The 13,607-nt window shown below is 39.4% G+C and overlaps 1 long non-coding RNA gene across 1 annotated transcript in view; it reads right to left on the reverse strand.

Annotated features, from left to right (window-relative positions):
* Positions 1–4,804: 4,804 nt before the first annotated feature.
* Positions 4,805–13,607, reverse strand: part of LOC134739564 (uncharacterized) — a 148,515-nt gene continuing 139,712 nt past the window's right edge. The window contains exon 6 of the long non-coding RNA XR_010126340.1: positions 4,805–4,937. This is a non-coding gene — a long non-coding RNA (uncharacterized LOC134739564). The remainder of the gene's footprint in view (positions 4,938–13,607) is intronic.

Raw genomic sequence — 13,607 nt, forward strand, 5'->3', positions numbered from 1 at the left:
CATTTGAAAAAGTGCAGCCCACGTTAAAAAGAAAGAAAACGTTCATCATGTGTCTTTAAAAAAAATTTCCAATTCTGTTCAAACTGTTTTGACAATTATTCTTTCATTTTTAAATTTATATGGGGTGCTCATGTGACCTCAGAAGCCCTAGATTTATCAAACCATGCTTGTAATTTCTTATGATTACTTTCTTAATTGACTGTCTTGTGTGTTTGACTGCTGGCTCCCTTGGAGAAGGGCCAAGTTTGTGTGTTCTCTGGTCTCCCGATACTTGGCACACAGAGGTCCTTAGCTTGAGGACAAGTGAATGAAGTGGATGAATGAAAAAATAAGAGAGGAAGACTCTTGTGTAGCCACTGTTAGGGTTACAGTGATTCCAGTGGAAACATCAAAAGAAGAGAATTACTAGAAAAGTGAAAGTTGATAATGCTAGAAATGACTTCACAAAACCAACATCTTAGGTAGGGTCCGTATTTTAGACCCACGGATGACTAAACTCATAGGGAAACCGTGTTGCAAAGGCTCTGCTCCTTCCCCTCAAAACAATAGTCCCCTCAGTTCTGGGCCTGACTGATTCTAATAACCTTACTTAGCCTGCAGTAGTACCCTGAGGTGAGGCTTTTTTTTTTTTTTTTTTTTTTAGGGCCACTAGCTGACAATTTATGCTTACAAAATTTAAGTTTTGAGTCCTCTGTCTCTATTAACATAGCTAAAGACTGGCTTTGAGATAGGGAGAAAAGCAAAAGTAGAAACAGTGGCCTGTTTCCAGGGTGAGTTTGAAACAGAAGTTGCTAAATGAGGTGGAGACAAACACACTGGATCTGGAATGATGCCTCCAGGCATGCCTCTGCCACTCCTTTGAGCTACTCTTTCCCAAACTTCAATTTTTAAAAGTCAACTGTTGAATTTTAAAAAGCCAAACCAGGAAAAGACAGTTAATGGTCCTACCATGATTAGTGTAACCACCCAGTGGGTTTTTCTTGCCTGATGCCCAGATAGAGCTGATTTATCAAGGTAGTGAAATTCCAAGAGAGAAGAAGTTTTACATAGAACTGGCTAAATGAGGACCAGAGTTTTATTATTACTAAAATCAGCCTCCTAGAAAATTTAGGGGCTAGGGCCTTTCAAGGAGAGTTTGGGGGAAGAGGTAGGAGTGCTAGGCAATGGGTGATTGCTGTTCATTGGTTGGGGGTGCAATCATAGGAGTGTGGGAAGTGGTGCTCATACACATTGAGTAGCTTCTGGGTGGGGCCACAAGAGCAGTTGGTGTGTTCAGGTGGAGCCATCAGTAGACATGCAAAAAACCTGAAAAAGTATCTCAAAAGGCCAAACTTAGGTTCCACAATAGTGATATCATCTGCAGGAGCAATTGGGTAAATTGTATGTCATATCTTGTGACCTCTGGAATAATGGCTGGCAATCATTTATGTCTACACCTTAGCAGAATTCAGGCTCCTCTATCCTCCTAGCCTAGTGGTCTCTCTGCTTTACAAAGGCAGTTGAGTTTTGGGAAAGGGCTATCGTCATTTAAACTATAAAAAAAATGTCTCCCCAAGTTAGCTTGGCACAAGCCCAGGAAAACTGAAGGGCAGCTTAAAGGCCAAAGGCAAGACAGGGATTGGCCAAGATCAGATCTTCTTCACTGCCATCATTTTCTCATTGATATAATTTTTGCAAAGGCAGTTGCATTAGGGTTTATATGTGGAACACGTTTTTGAATATTAGTAAGAAGTGTAGCCCTCAAAGCAGGCAGTTATTTAAGAATCTGCCTCCTCCTGCTAGCCTTGAAGTACCTTTTAGAAAAGGATATAGCTGGGGGTAAAGTTTTTCTAAAGCTGTGCTTTATTTGTCTCCCTTAAGTGTAATGAGATAGATGGAAAGGATAAATATAATAACATTTCATAGTTCTTGTAACTGATACAAAAAGACCTTCCAGTAAGGTTCATCACTGTGACCTGGAGCAGCAGGACAGGACAGATAGCACAAGCTGGGGAAGATGTGCCTATTTATACAGGAAGATCCCACTAGTGCAGACCAGTCAAGTACTACATTCAGAAAGCAGTGTTTCTGAAAGTTGGATGTGCGTAACAATTGAAGATCTTATTAAAATGCAGATTTGAATTTAGTAAGTGTGGGGTAGGGACCCAGATTCTATATTTCTAACAAGTTTCCATGTACTGGTCTGTAAATGATACTTTGAATAACAGGGAACTATATGGCAAGTTCTCACTTGCAAGAGTTTTCATGGTAAGATTATTTTAAATACAAATGTACTTTATGCACACATTTTTAGCTAAAACAATGCACATTTTTACTTTTTATCTGTTCAGAAATGCACCTTTTCCTACCTTTTAACATTTCTGAAATCAGAATGCACTTTGCAGCCCATAGTGCTTTGTAATCTCTGTCACCCAAGTCAGGCTTGAGCTGTACTCATGTTATCATTTCTGGGCATTTGGAAACATCAACAACTGAAGCATCAAAACTTCAGAATGGGTGTCAGCAACTTAGAAGAAAATCCTGAAGGCAGGAAAGAAACACTCTGAACCAGAAGGAGACAAATGGTTGTGGGAGGGAGTGGGGCAGCAGTGAATCAGTTGTTTCCCAACATTCCTGAAGCTGCCCTTGCAAGTAGGTTTGCTCTACATAATCAAAAAAGAGCCTAGCACCTGTGGGTTTTGTTCCTGTGCAAATTCTTTTAAAAAATGCTCTGTCTTAATTACTCTTGGTAGCAGAAAGAATGATCTCCTGTGCTAATAATTGGCATTGATGACTGAGTTAAAAGAGTTGGATTCTGAGTGTGAAGTTTTAGGAATAACTTTCTTTGTTCATGTTTGGGTTTTGTATATGTACAAGAGTAATGTGAGAAAAATGTCTCTAAGAAAATCTAAAGTATATATGTTCTCAATAATAGAACAATGTGTCACCATTTAATCAGCAACATTTTTTTCTCATAGTGTATATAAAGTGATAAGACATTTTACAATCCATGGCATCTTAGATATGATTAAAGGTAGTAAAAAACAATTGTTACTGTTGGGTCCTATGAGCTAGACAGGATGCCAAAGTGCCAATTCTCAGATAAACCTTCAGATAGGTAACATTATGATGCCCCTGCATGGTAAAGGCTCAGTACATTTTTGTTTTTCATTTTCCATGTTGCAAGAAAGGAAACTGAGATAACAGAAAGGGAAACTTTCTGATTCAAGGTCAGGCTGGTAAGTTTCACTCCTCACTTGTGAAATAAGCCATAGTTGAGTAGAGGTGACATCCAACTAGCCTTTTCTCTAAATAGACAGCATCTTCATAATAGTTCTTATTTAGGGGGTACCTACCTTCCACCCTCTTGGAATGTTGGGAAACATGTGCTGTGCTTATGTTGTGGTGGGCGGGAAGTTTTTGCATTTGATTATCACAAGGACTTAGAAATGATCCTGGCTTTTCACGAGTACCAAGACCCAAAAATATCCTCTGTGCTTAGTACAAGTCCTGCAATGGTGAAAGATTCCTTCCAGAGGACTAACAAGCCCTCCTGTTAAGAAACACTAAGGTATTTTGACACCAGAAAGTATCTCATTGTAGAATCCTTAGGAGTGTTGTCTCAATTTGCTCCAGAAGTTTCATTCTGTTTCTATTTAATTTTCTGACTTAGGAAAACCTCCCCCTACATCTTAATCCACTTGCTCTATAAGCTGTAATTAGTGTGCATTCTGAGTTGCTAAGGTTGGAAGTCTATATTTTTTTTAGTGTAATGAAACAGATTTCATCACTGTTAAATCTGTATTCTAACATGTTAAATAGACTCCTGGGAGCCCACCTAAGGTCCGGGAATAATGCAGCATGAGAAGAATGCAAAATCATTTCTGCTATTGAATCAAATTCATGGAGGGCATTATTTGGCCTCCTTGGAGGCCCAGACAGATAAGGTGGGTCCTAGAAGACTTTGTGCCATCTTGCAAGCTTCATCTCTTCAATCCATTTCACCACTATCAGGGTGTCTTCCTATACTCAGGTCATTGTCATCATCAAAGTACTTATTGAGAATTTACTACAAGCCAAGCACTATGTTCAGAGCTTTACATGGATTATTTTATGCCTATGGCAACCCTTTGAGTTAGCTCTACTTCACAAATGGGTAAACTGAGGCTTAGAAAGGTGAGGGCTTTATTGCCATGTTTGCAGCCAGCAAGTGGCAGAGTTGGACTACCAACTCAGGTAGCATGCTTCTAAGCTCTCCATTGTAACTCAATACATCCAAGGGTACCCCATCATCCACAGAATAAAGTTCTGTGTTCACAGTTTGGCATTCAGAAGCCTCCACAATGTGGCTTCTTCCTACCCCTTCCAACTTCATTTTATTCCCCACCTCTTTAAATGAACCTTATATTTTGACACGGTCTTCAGTTTCACACCTCGAGTTGTATGCATTCCTAAACAAGGCAACACCGTTCTGAATGCTCTACAATTTTGGTACACAAGGCTGAGAAAAAACATGCCATTTCTTTCCTCTGTGAATAATACCCTAACCCCTCCCTTGGTATATAATTACTCCTCTTTCTGCATTATTGGAGATTTCCCACCTCTACTGATTGTTTTCTTTGGCTTTGGGTGTTATATACAATGGTTTCCTGTACCCCACCCTTCTCTACTGGTTTTACATTCCTGATGGATAAAAATGTTCTCATTCATTTCTGTTTCTACTAAATCTCTAATTTAATTTTGTATACAAAGTAAGTGGGAAGATGAGAACAGAAGGGGGATGCAGAGAGAATTTTTGAAATTATGAATTCCCAGTGGACAAAGACCATATCAAATTTAGCTTGAAATAGACTCACAGAAGAACAATGCAGTCATTCAATTGGTATTCTCTTCATAGAATCTTCACAGCAAAATCAGTCAGTCACAATTCAATATTCCAGTAACCAGGACTGACACACCTGTATGGGCATCCAATGACAATGTGAGTTACCACTAACAGAAGAACAGTTGGTTATATTGCATCTTCACCTGCTTCTTCACGTATTTATTGTCTATTTCTTGCTTGAAATGCTTCCTAAGCCCTTCTCCATTGCATGTCACCTCAGATGTCATTAGCAGTTTTCTTAATGTGTGGCACACTAGAGCATCAACCCAATAATGGACTCAACAGCTGAGAATAAGATAGGAGCATCACTTCACATGTTGGTGTCACTGTTTCCACAATCACACTCTGCAATGCTTGTTCAGTGCAACACTCAGCACACTTCCTTTGCAGTCATTTATTCTCAATCATTTGATAAAACATATGCTCCATGTTGTGGTTTTAGGACCATAGGCTTTGTCAGACTGTGTTCAAATCTCCTCTCCAATGTATACTAGCTATGAGTTAGACCAGTGCTTTTTAAACATTAATGTACTAATGAATGACCTTAGGGAGTTGTAAAGACACAAATTATGATGCAGAAGGTCTGGGATGGGGCCTGATATTCTGCATTCATCACAAATGCCCAGGTGATGTCGATGCTGCTGGGCCATACCACTCAATGACCTCAACTAGAGCCTTACTAGGCTTCGGCTTCATATTAAAATCACTAGTGAGGCTTCAAAACTCCCAATACCCATGGTTGCACGCCAGAGTTATGACACTTCAGTCCCTAGGTGGGACCCAAGCATCAGCATCCCAATTTCTCACCCTAAGGAGTTCTGCGAGGATTCCATTAACTTGCCATATAAACTGCACTTAAAAGGGTCACTAGAACATGGAAAACACTCAATGTAGATTGGTTATTTTGCTGTGACTACTATAAAAAAGTAGTACCATGTTTCTCACAACACAGTTTCAACAAGGTGTCAATAATATTCCTAAAGTGCTTCATGATGATATAAATGTTGGCAGTTCTGTACCTACAGCCTCTCCTGGAGACAAATCTCTTAAGTATTCTCTAAAATTCTTTGATGAGGAAATCTATTTAACATTAGTTAAACTGACATTTACCAAACAGTGATGATCCTTGAGCCCTTTATTTGGTACTATTAATTTTTTTAAAATTTTTACCTCTATAATAAAACTTTTTATTTTCATGTAGTTGTTACTCCATACGCATTTTAAGGAGGAATATGAAAATATGTACCCTTTACCCAGTTTTCCCCAGTGATAAAATCTTGCAAAACTATAGTATAACCTCTCAACTAAGATGCTGACATTGATACATTAGAAATGCAAAACATTCCCATCATCACAACAATCACTCATGTACAATTTTATAGACATAGCCTCCTTCCCTCATATTCCTACCCCTTCCTTAATCCTTGGCACTCACTAATCTGTTCTATTTCTAAATTTTTGTCATTTTGAGAATATTATACAAATGGAATCATGAAGCATGCAACTTTTTGAGATTGTTTTTTTTTGAGTCAGAATAAGTCTCTATAGATTCATTCAGTTTATTTTATGTATCAATAATTTGGTTCCTGCCAGGCACAGTAGTCACACCTGTAATCTCAACATTTGGGAGGCCAAGGAGGGAGGATTGGTTGAGCTCAGGAATTCAAGACCAGCTTGGACAACATAGTGAGACCCCATTCCTATAAAAATAAAAATAAAAAATTAGCCAGTCACCATGGCTCACTCTGTACTCAAGAGAAGGCTGAGGCAGGGGGATCACTCAAGCCTTGACCAGGTCAAGGCTACAGTGAGCCGTGATTGTGCCACTGCACTCTAGCCTGGGTGAAAGAGCAAGACTCTGTCTCAAAAATTAAATATATATATATATTTTATATATATGTATATATGTGTGTATATATATATTTTATATATGTAGATAGATAGATAGATAGTTGAGTAGTAGTCCACAGTATATATGTACACCACAGTTTATTTAGTCATTTACATGTTGAATCTGGGTTGTTTCCAGTTTGGGATTATTATGAATAAAGCTGCTGTAAACATTTGTGTACAGATTTGTGTGAATGTAAGTTTTTATTTCTCTGGGATGATACCCAGGAATGATTGTAGGGAGTTTCCATGTTCAGTTTTTCCTCTTTTTTAAACTGCCCAAGTGTTTTCCAGCATAACTGTGTCATTTTAAATTCCCATGAGCAATGTATGAGTGATCCAGATTATACATATCCCCATCAGCCTTTGGTGCTGCCCTTATTTTTTATTCAGCCATTATGAAAAGTCAGCTTCCCTGAGAAGAAGCTAAAGACACGCCAGGCAGTTTGTGCCATGTGTTAAAGTGGACCCTGTAGGTTTTCCCTTATCTGAAATACAAGCCTTGAGAGTGAGGATAGGAGTGGTTTTCATCCAGAAAATAGATTCTGAGCAGGTAAAACATTGACAAAGTCAAGTCTGAGATCCCCATGAGCATGAGGACAGGGTAAGGGAAAAAGAGGATGGAAATGGAGGCCTAGAGGGAAGGCAGAACAAGAAAGAACTGGTGGGGGTTGGGGAAGCCTGTTTTGGGTTATGCTGGATTAGCAGGGGTTTTTCTGTTGTTCTTCACCTCAGAGTGCAGATGAAGCAAGTGAGAATGTACTTTCTTTGTGAGAACTCTACCTTCTAATAATACCTTGATCTCACAGGGTACCTTGTCAAGACCTCAGAGGGTGTGACAAATCTCAGTGTTCCTGTGATACTTGACTTCCTCTTCTCAAGGGAGAGAAACTGAGGCAGAAGAGACAGGCAAGCATCAATCCTGGAATTATCTTACATAGACTAGGAATTGGAGCAACGAGAGGTTAGCATTCTAAGGCATTAATGTTAATTTCCTGTATTGAACATCTCTCTTTTAATACAAGATGCCGTGACCATCTGTTTTCATTCAGGATGCATACAGTTCACCAAATGACAGCATTGATAAAGGGACGTTCAACCCTTTCTCATGTCCAAATTATTCTTTCTTCTCATTTCCAAGAAACAGTCAACGTAGAGAAAAAATCATGAAGCTAAACTTTGGGTTTGCATGATATCCAAGTTAACTTCTCCATATATATATTTTGAAAATAACTATCATAACCTCTTTTGAAAATAAGTAAGGAAATAAATAGAAAAGTTGATTGTGCTGCCTGCCTCAGATTCTGGAGGTAACGCAGACCAGACAACCCAAGTTGAAGGCTATTTTGATGCCAGTCTGTAGGCAGCAAGCAAATTACTCAAGGACACAAGAGAGGCAAAGACTGTTTTCTTTTTGATGTTGATAGAGCAAGTCAATAAAACATTTAAATAAAAAACATAACAAACTGATGAAAGAACTAAATGAGGATCCAGTTTTCACATGTACCACACTCCTATTCTAGTTAATGATGTTTATACTACCAAAAGGTAGTGATAGTAGCGATGGGAAAATCTGCATAAAGAGCTATTTTGAAGGTAGTAACACAGTATTAGATTTTTTTTTCATAGAAATTCTGTCTACTAGACAACTGCTACTGATTTCTCAAAATTCTGCTCAAGCATCTCTCCTTTTCTGATGCTTTCCTTTAACCTCTGGATCCTCCCCAACCTTGGCCCTATCTCGTTTATTACATGGGCTACATTGGATAGAAATGATTTCTTTATATGGCTGTCAGCATCACTAAACTGATCATTTAGTTACTACATTAACTGCCATTCATTTTTGTTTCCCTAACAGAGTGCCTGGCACATAGGCCATTTTCAAGATTTGTGAGAAAATGGAATATATATCCTGAGAAATCATTGTAGAAACACTTTCTAGGAGACAGGAATTCTGAGATCCAAATTACCACAATGTGTTTTTTCTCAGAAACATTTAAACTACATGAGTCTCAAAATTTTTAACCACAAATGAGGAATAGCAATACCTACTTTATCAGGCTTCATGCAAAGACCACCTGAGATAATCCACTGTGTAAATTCTTCCTTCATTGTCAAGCCTCATAATAGATAATTATTGTTAGGACTCACGTCATCTCAACTCCTACTTGAGATAACTCCAAACTGCTAAAGGTTTAATGATAGAACTGGGACTTGCTGTCTTGTGGATTTTTACTCAGAAAGTACATCGGTTAGTATTCAGATCACAAACTTTGAGGCTTCATTGCCATAAACCTATCTTGCTCATTGATTGGTTCTGTGTAATCTCAATATATTGGCCCAATAATTCTCTTTTTCAAGTTTGGGGTAAGCCTCATCCCTAATATTCCCTTCCCTCAATTCCATTTCCCTCTAAGGTGCTACAGTTGAATTTCTAGCCACCTAGTTACATAATAGAAAAATAAAGGAAACAACACTATACAATGAAAACACTTTAAATTTAAAAGGATTCAGGTTAATAGTAGACTTCTCTTAAGGAAACCTCATTATGTGTGACTTGCATAAATCTCAGGGTCTAATGTGACCCTCTAAGATCAGAATTGCATTTAAAGATGTATGTTTCAGCAAGCAAAGAAGTAATCCAATATTAACTTGAATCTCATAAAGACTATAAAAGAAGTTCTATGATGTAACTCACAGAAAGCTTCTGAAAAATGTCATATTTCTCTCAATCTCTAATGCTCATGTCAGAGGCATTGGAACCAGAGCAACATCACCTTGAATAGGGGCTGGGTAAAATAAGGCTGAGACCTACCAGGCTGCATTCCAAGGAGGTTAGGTGTTTTAAGTCGCAGGATAAGACAGGAAGTTGTCACAAGATACAGATCATAAATGCCTTGCTGATAAAACAAGCTGTGGTAAGAAGCCAGCCAAAACCAAGATGGTAACAAAAGTTGACATCTGATCGTCCTCGTTGCTCATTATACATTAACTAAAATGCATGAGCATGCTAAAAGACACGCCCACCGGCGCCATGACAGTTTACAAATGCCACGGCAATATCAGGAAGTTACCCTATATGGTCTAAAAAGGGGAGGAACCCTCAGTTCTGGGAATTGCCTACCCTTTTCCTGGACAACTCATGAATAATCCACCCCTTGTTTAGCATATAGTCAAGAAATAATTATAAAAATAGGTAACCAGCAGCCCTAAGGGCTGCTCTGCCTATGGAGTAGACATTCTTTTGTTCCTTTACTTTCTTAGTAAACTTGCTTTCACTTTACTCTATGGACTTGCCCTGAATTCTTTTTTTTTAATTATTATACTTTAATTTCTAGGGTACACGTGCACAATGTGCAGGTTTGATACATAGGTATACATGTGCCATGTTGGTTTGCTGCATCCATCAACTCATCATTTACATTAGGTACTTCTCCTAATGCTATCCCTCCCCCAACCCCCCACCCCCCGACAGGCCCCGGTGTGTGGGGATATGTTCCTCGCCCTGTGTCCAAGTGATCTCATTGTTCAATTCCCACCTACGAGTGAGAACATGCACTATTTGGTTTTCTGTCCTTGTGACAGTTTGCTGAGAATGATGGTTTCCAGCTTCATTCATGTCCCTATAAAGACACATGCACACGTATGTTTATTGAGGCACTATTCACAATAGCAAAGACTTGGAACCAACCCAAATGTCCATCAATGATAGACTGGATTAAGAAAATGTGGCACATATACACCATGGAATACTATGCAGCCCTGAATTCTTTCTTGTGCGAGATCCAAGAGTCCTCTCTTGGGGTCTGGATCTGGACCCCTTTCTGGTAACACTCACATTCAGAAACTGATTCACCCAAGCAGCTGGATATTACTACCAACTGGGGTTCCTCTCTGTCAACCTATATTTACCTTCTCATAGAGGCAGTTTCAACCTCGTCTGGTAACATGCCACCATGCCAGTTTTTCCAGTCCTCCCTTCTGACACAGTAGCCCCAAATCTCCCTTGATTAAGGATTGGGGAGGGAGCCCATAGAAGTACTAACAGCAGTACATTACTAATCAAGGTAAACATAGAAATAGGCAGTGCGAGCATTGAGGTATCGTGCCACAATTTTCCTCAATTTTATAAAAAGGACTCTCTTCTACAAGCTAGCTGTTTTTCAAATTGAGGATTCAAGACCCAGAGAGGCAAAGACCAACTCACACAATGCAATAGTTTCAGACCTGTGAATATAACCCATAACTCTTCAATCTCAGCCCATGGGACTTCCCAAAAGCCTGCATTGTAATAAAGCCAACAAGAGACATGGTTTGCTGAACCCAAAGCCTCTTGCGTCTCCATAACAGAGTTTCCTGGGAGACCATCTGCTGCAGAGCAGAGCTATCAGAACTGCAGACGCTGGTTTTTCCCACTTGAATCCACAGTGGGTCCTGGTGAACAGCGAAGAAAAATACCTCAGCTTCTTAAGTAATCATCCTACCCTCTCCAACTCTGTGCTTCATGCTCCACACATGGCCCAGCTTTTTTCACTTAATCAATTGCATCACGCGTTTATTGCCTCATTTTTCACCCTGTTGTAAAGATTATTGCTTGAATAAGTCTTAGTGAATTGGAAATGAGCAAAAAGGAATCACTTAAAGACTTATTAAGAAGACATGTTTTCCTTGCACTGATCTAAAATCTTCATATACCATGAATAAATGAAATTCTTCCTTGTTTATGTCAAAGAAAAGAAAGAAATGTTGCTCTAATATATACGTAGCTCAAAGATCCACTCTTAGGATTCTTCACCAGTGTACTTTCCCTGGGAAGAGGGCATCTATTGTGAAAGAACAAGAGATGTTGACATGAATCATCCTCAGCCCTGTTCGCAGTGAATGTTCCCACTCCCCATCATTACCCTATGTCAACCTGACAATGAAGCCATGGCAGCAGCACCTGACATTTTTATCCTCCTCCCCGTTTATCCCAGCTGTTTTACAAACACCATCTCAGATCCTCATAATGCCTGGCAAGGAGACAAGGAGTATTTACCTCTACTTGATCACCTCGTTTGATTTGTCCAAGGTCATAGAATTTATTAAAGGCTGAATAGAGCCCCAAATGCATGATTTTTAGTACCTAGGCCAAAGCTTCTGTATCATTCAGAACTTTTTTAACTGGAAAGAACAGAAAGATTACAGTGCTTTATTGATGAGGATTTTCTGAATTCTTATCACTGGAAATCTAGAGGTTGGGAAGGCTCCTGGGGACCTTCTCTCAGGTGTCTGGAGGGAGAAGAGGGGGAAGAAAAGCTGGCAGAGATGACAAGGGTAAAAAGGAGAAGGAAACAGAAAAAGAGGGGACAAAGGAGGGAGAGGAGAAAGGGTAGAGGAGAAGAGAAAAATGCAAAGTGGGGGAGATTGCTAAGAATACATGAAGGCCTCCCTGGAATGGGCATGAGACATACTAGTGTAAGTACAAGAGAAAGCGCTGTTTGGAGGACAGTCCCTGGTAGGTGGGAAGCCCAGGAAGGAGTCACACTGCTTAGGAGGCTCTATGACAGAAGGGTCAGTGAGAACTTCAGGGGTTTAGTGGACAGAACCACAAAATGCTCTCCCTGATTCTGCATGGTAATGGCACATTTCTCTTAGGCTAACCCAAGCACTTTAGAGTTGGCAGAAGAGCAACACCATTTAATCTAGACATCAAGAGAAATGAACTGATGGTTGACATTCCTGCCCCTCAGGAGTGATAATAACCTGTGCCTGTTAAAGTTAGATGAGGAAAACATTAGCAGGTTCACTGTGGGGAGCCATCCAGGCTGGCGCTGAGGTGAACAAGTGGCTGGAAAATTATCTGGAAGGGTGAGAAGCCTCAGCTACCTGCCCCTTACATTTAGCACCCACATGAAGTACTTAGGAGCCTGTTGGAAGATGCCTTGAAACACTGGGGGGTCTGGGGAAATTACAAACAAGCACACACCTCAGCTTTGAAAAACCCTTCAAATGCTTTTTCTTACTTTTCCTTTAACTGAAAAATAGTTATAAACTAATATTAACACAGAGAAAAGTAAAGAGAATGAGACTGGTAAGAAATATTCATGTGCCCATTACCTGGACTTAACAATCTAACATTTTCTCTTTTGTTTTCAGAATTTTTACTTGAAAAAAACGTGTTACAAAGACAGTGAAATGCCCCTCTCTACCACCACCATTCCCCATCCCATTCTTTCCCTCCCTGGAGAAAACAAACCCTGAAGTAGGTGTGTATTCCTCCTACCCATGTTCTTATGCTTACTATTTATGTGTGTAGCCATATATAATAGACATTTAATGTAATATTTTGTGTACTTTAAAATTTTTCATAAGAGCTGCATCTTTTTACCACTTGCTTTTTCAATACAACGTTTGGGTCTTATCTGTGTTGACTCATGCAGACCTAGTTCACTTACAAACATTATATATGATTGTATACATGAAGGTACCACAATTTATTAATCCGTTCACTGATTGATAGACACTTAAATTGCTTCCAGTTTTCACCATGGTGACAACAATGCAATAGACATTCTTGGACATATCTCCTCATGTACAGTGTGCTAGTTTTTCTAGAAAAAATACTAAGCCATGCAATTGCCAGGTTGTAGGGTACGTGCACTTCATCTTCACTGACATTGCCAAAGTGTTCAAAAGTACGATACACCAATTTCCCTAAGCTGCATCAAAACGCTTACTCCTCTTGAGGAAGGAGATAATGCTCCAACCAGTGTTGTATCTACTTACCAGAAGTCCAATTAATTTCTACAGGAAGTCTAATGAAGAGATCAATTTGCTTCAAATTGGTGCAGGTTTGACTGTGAAGTCACAG

Source organism: Pongo pygmaeus, chromosome 4 (genome assembly GCF_028885625.2).
Source record: "Pongo pygmaeus isolate AG05252 chromosome 4, NHGRI_mPonPyg2-v2.0_pri, whole genome shotgun sequence".
NCBI classification, from domain to species: domain Eukaryota; kingdom Metazoa; phylum Chordata; class Mammalia; order Primates; family Hominidae; genus Pongo; species Pongo pygmaeus.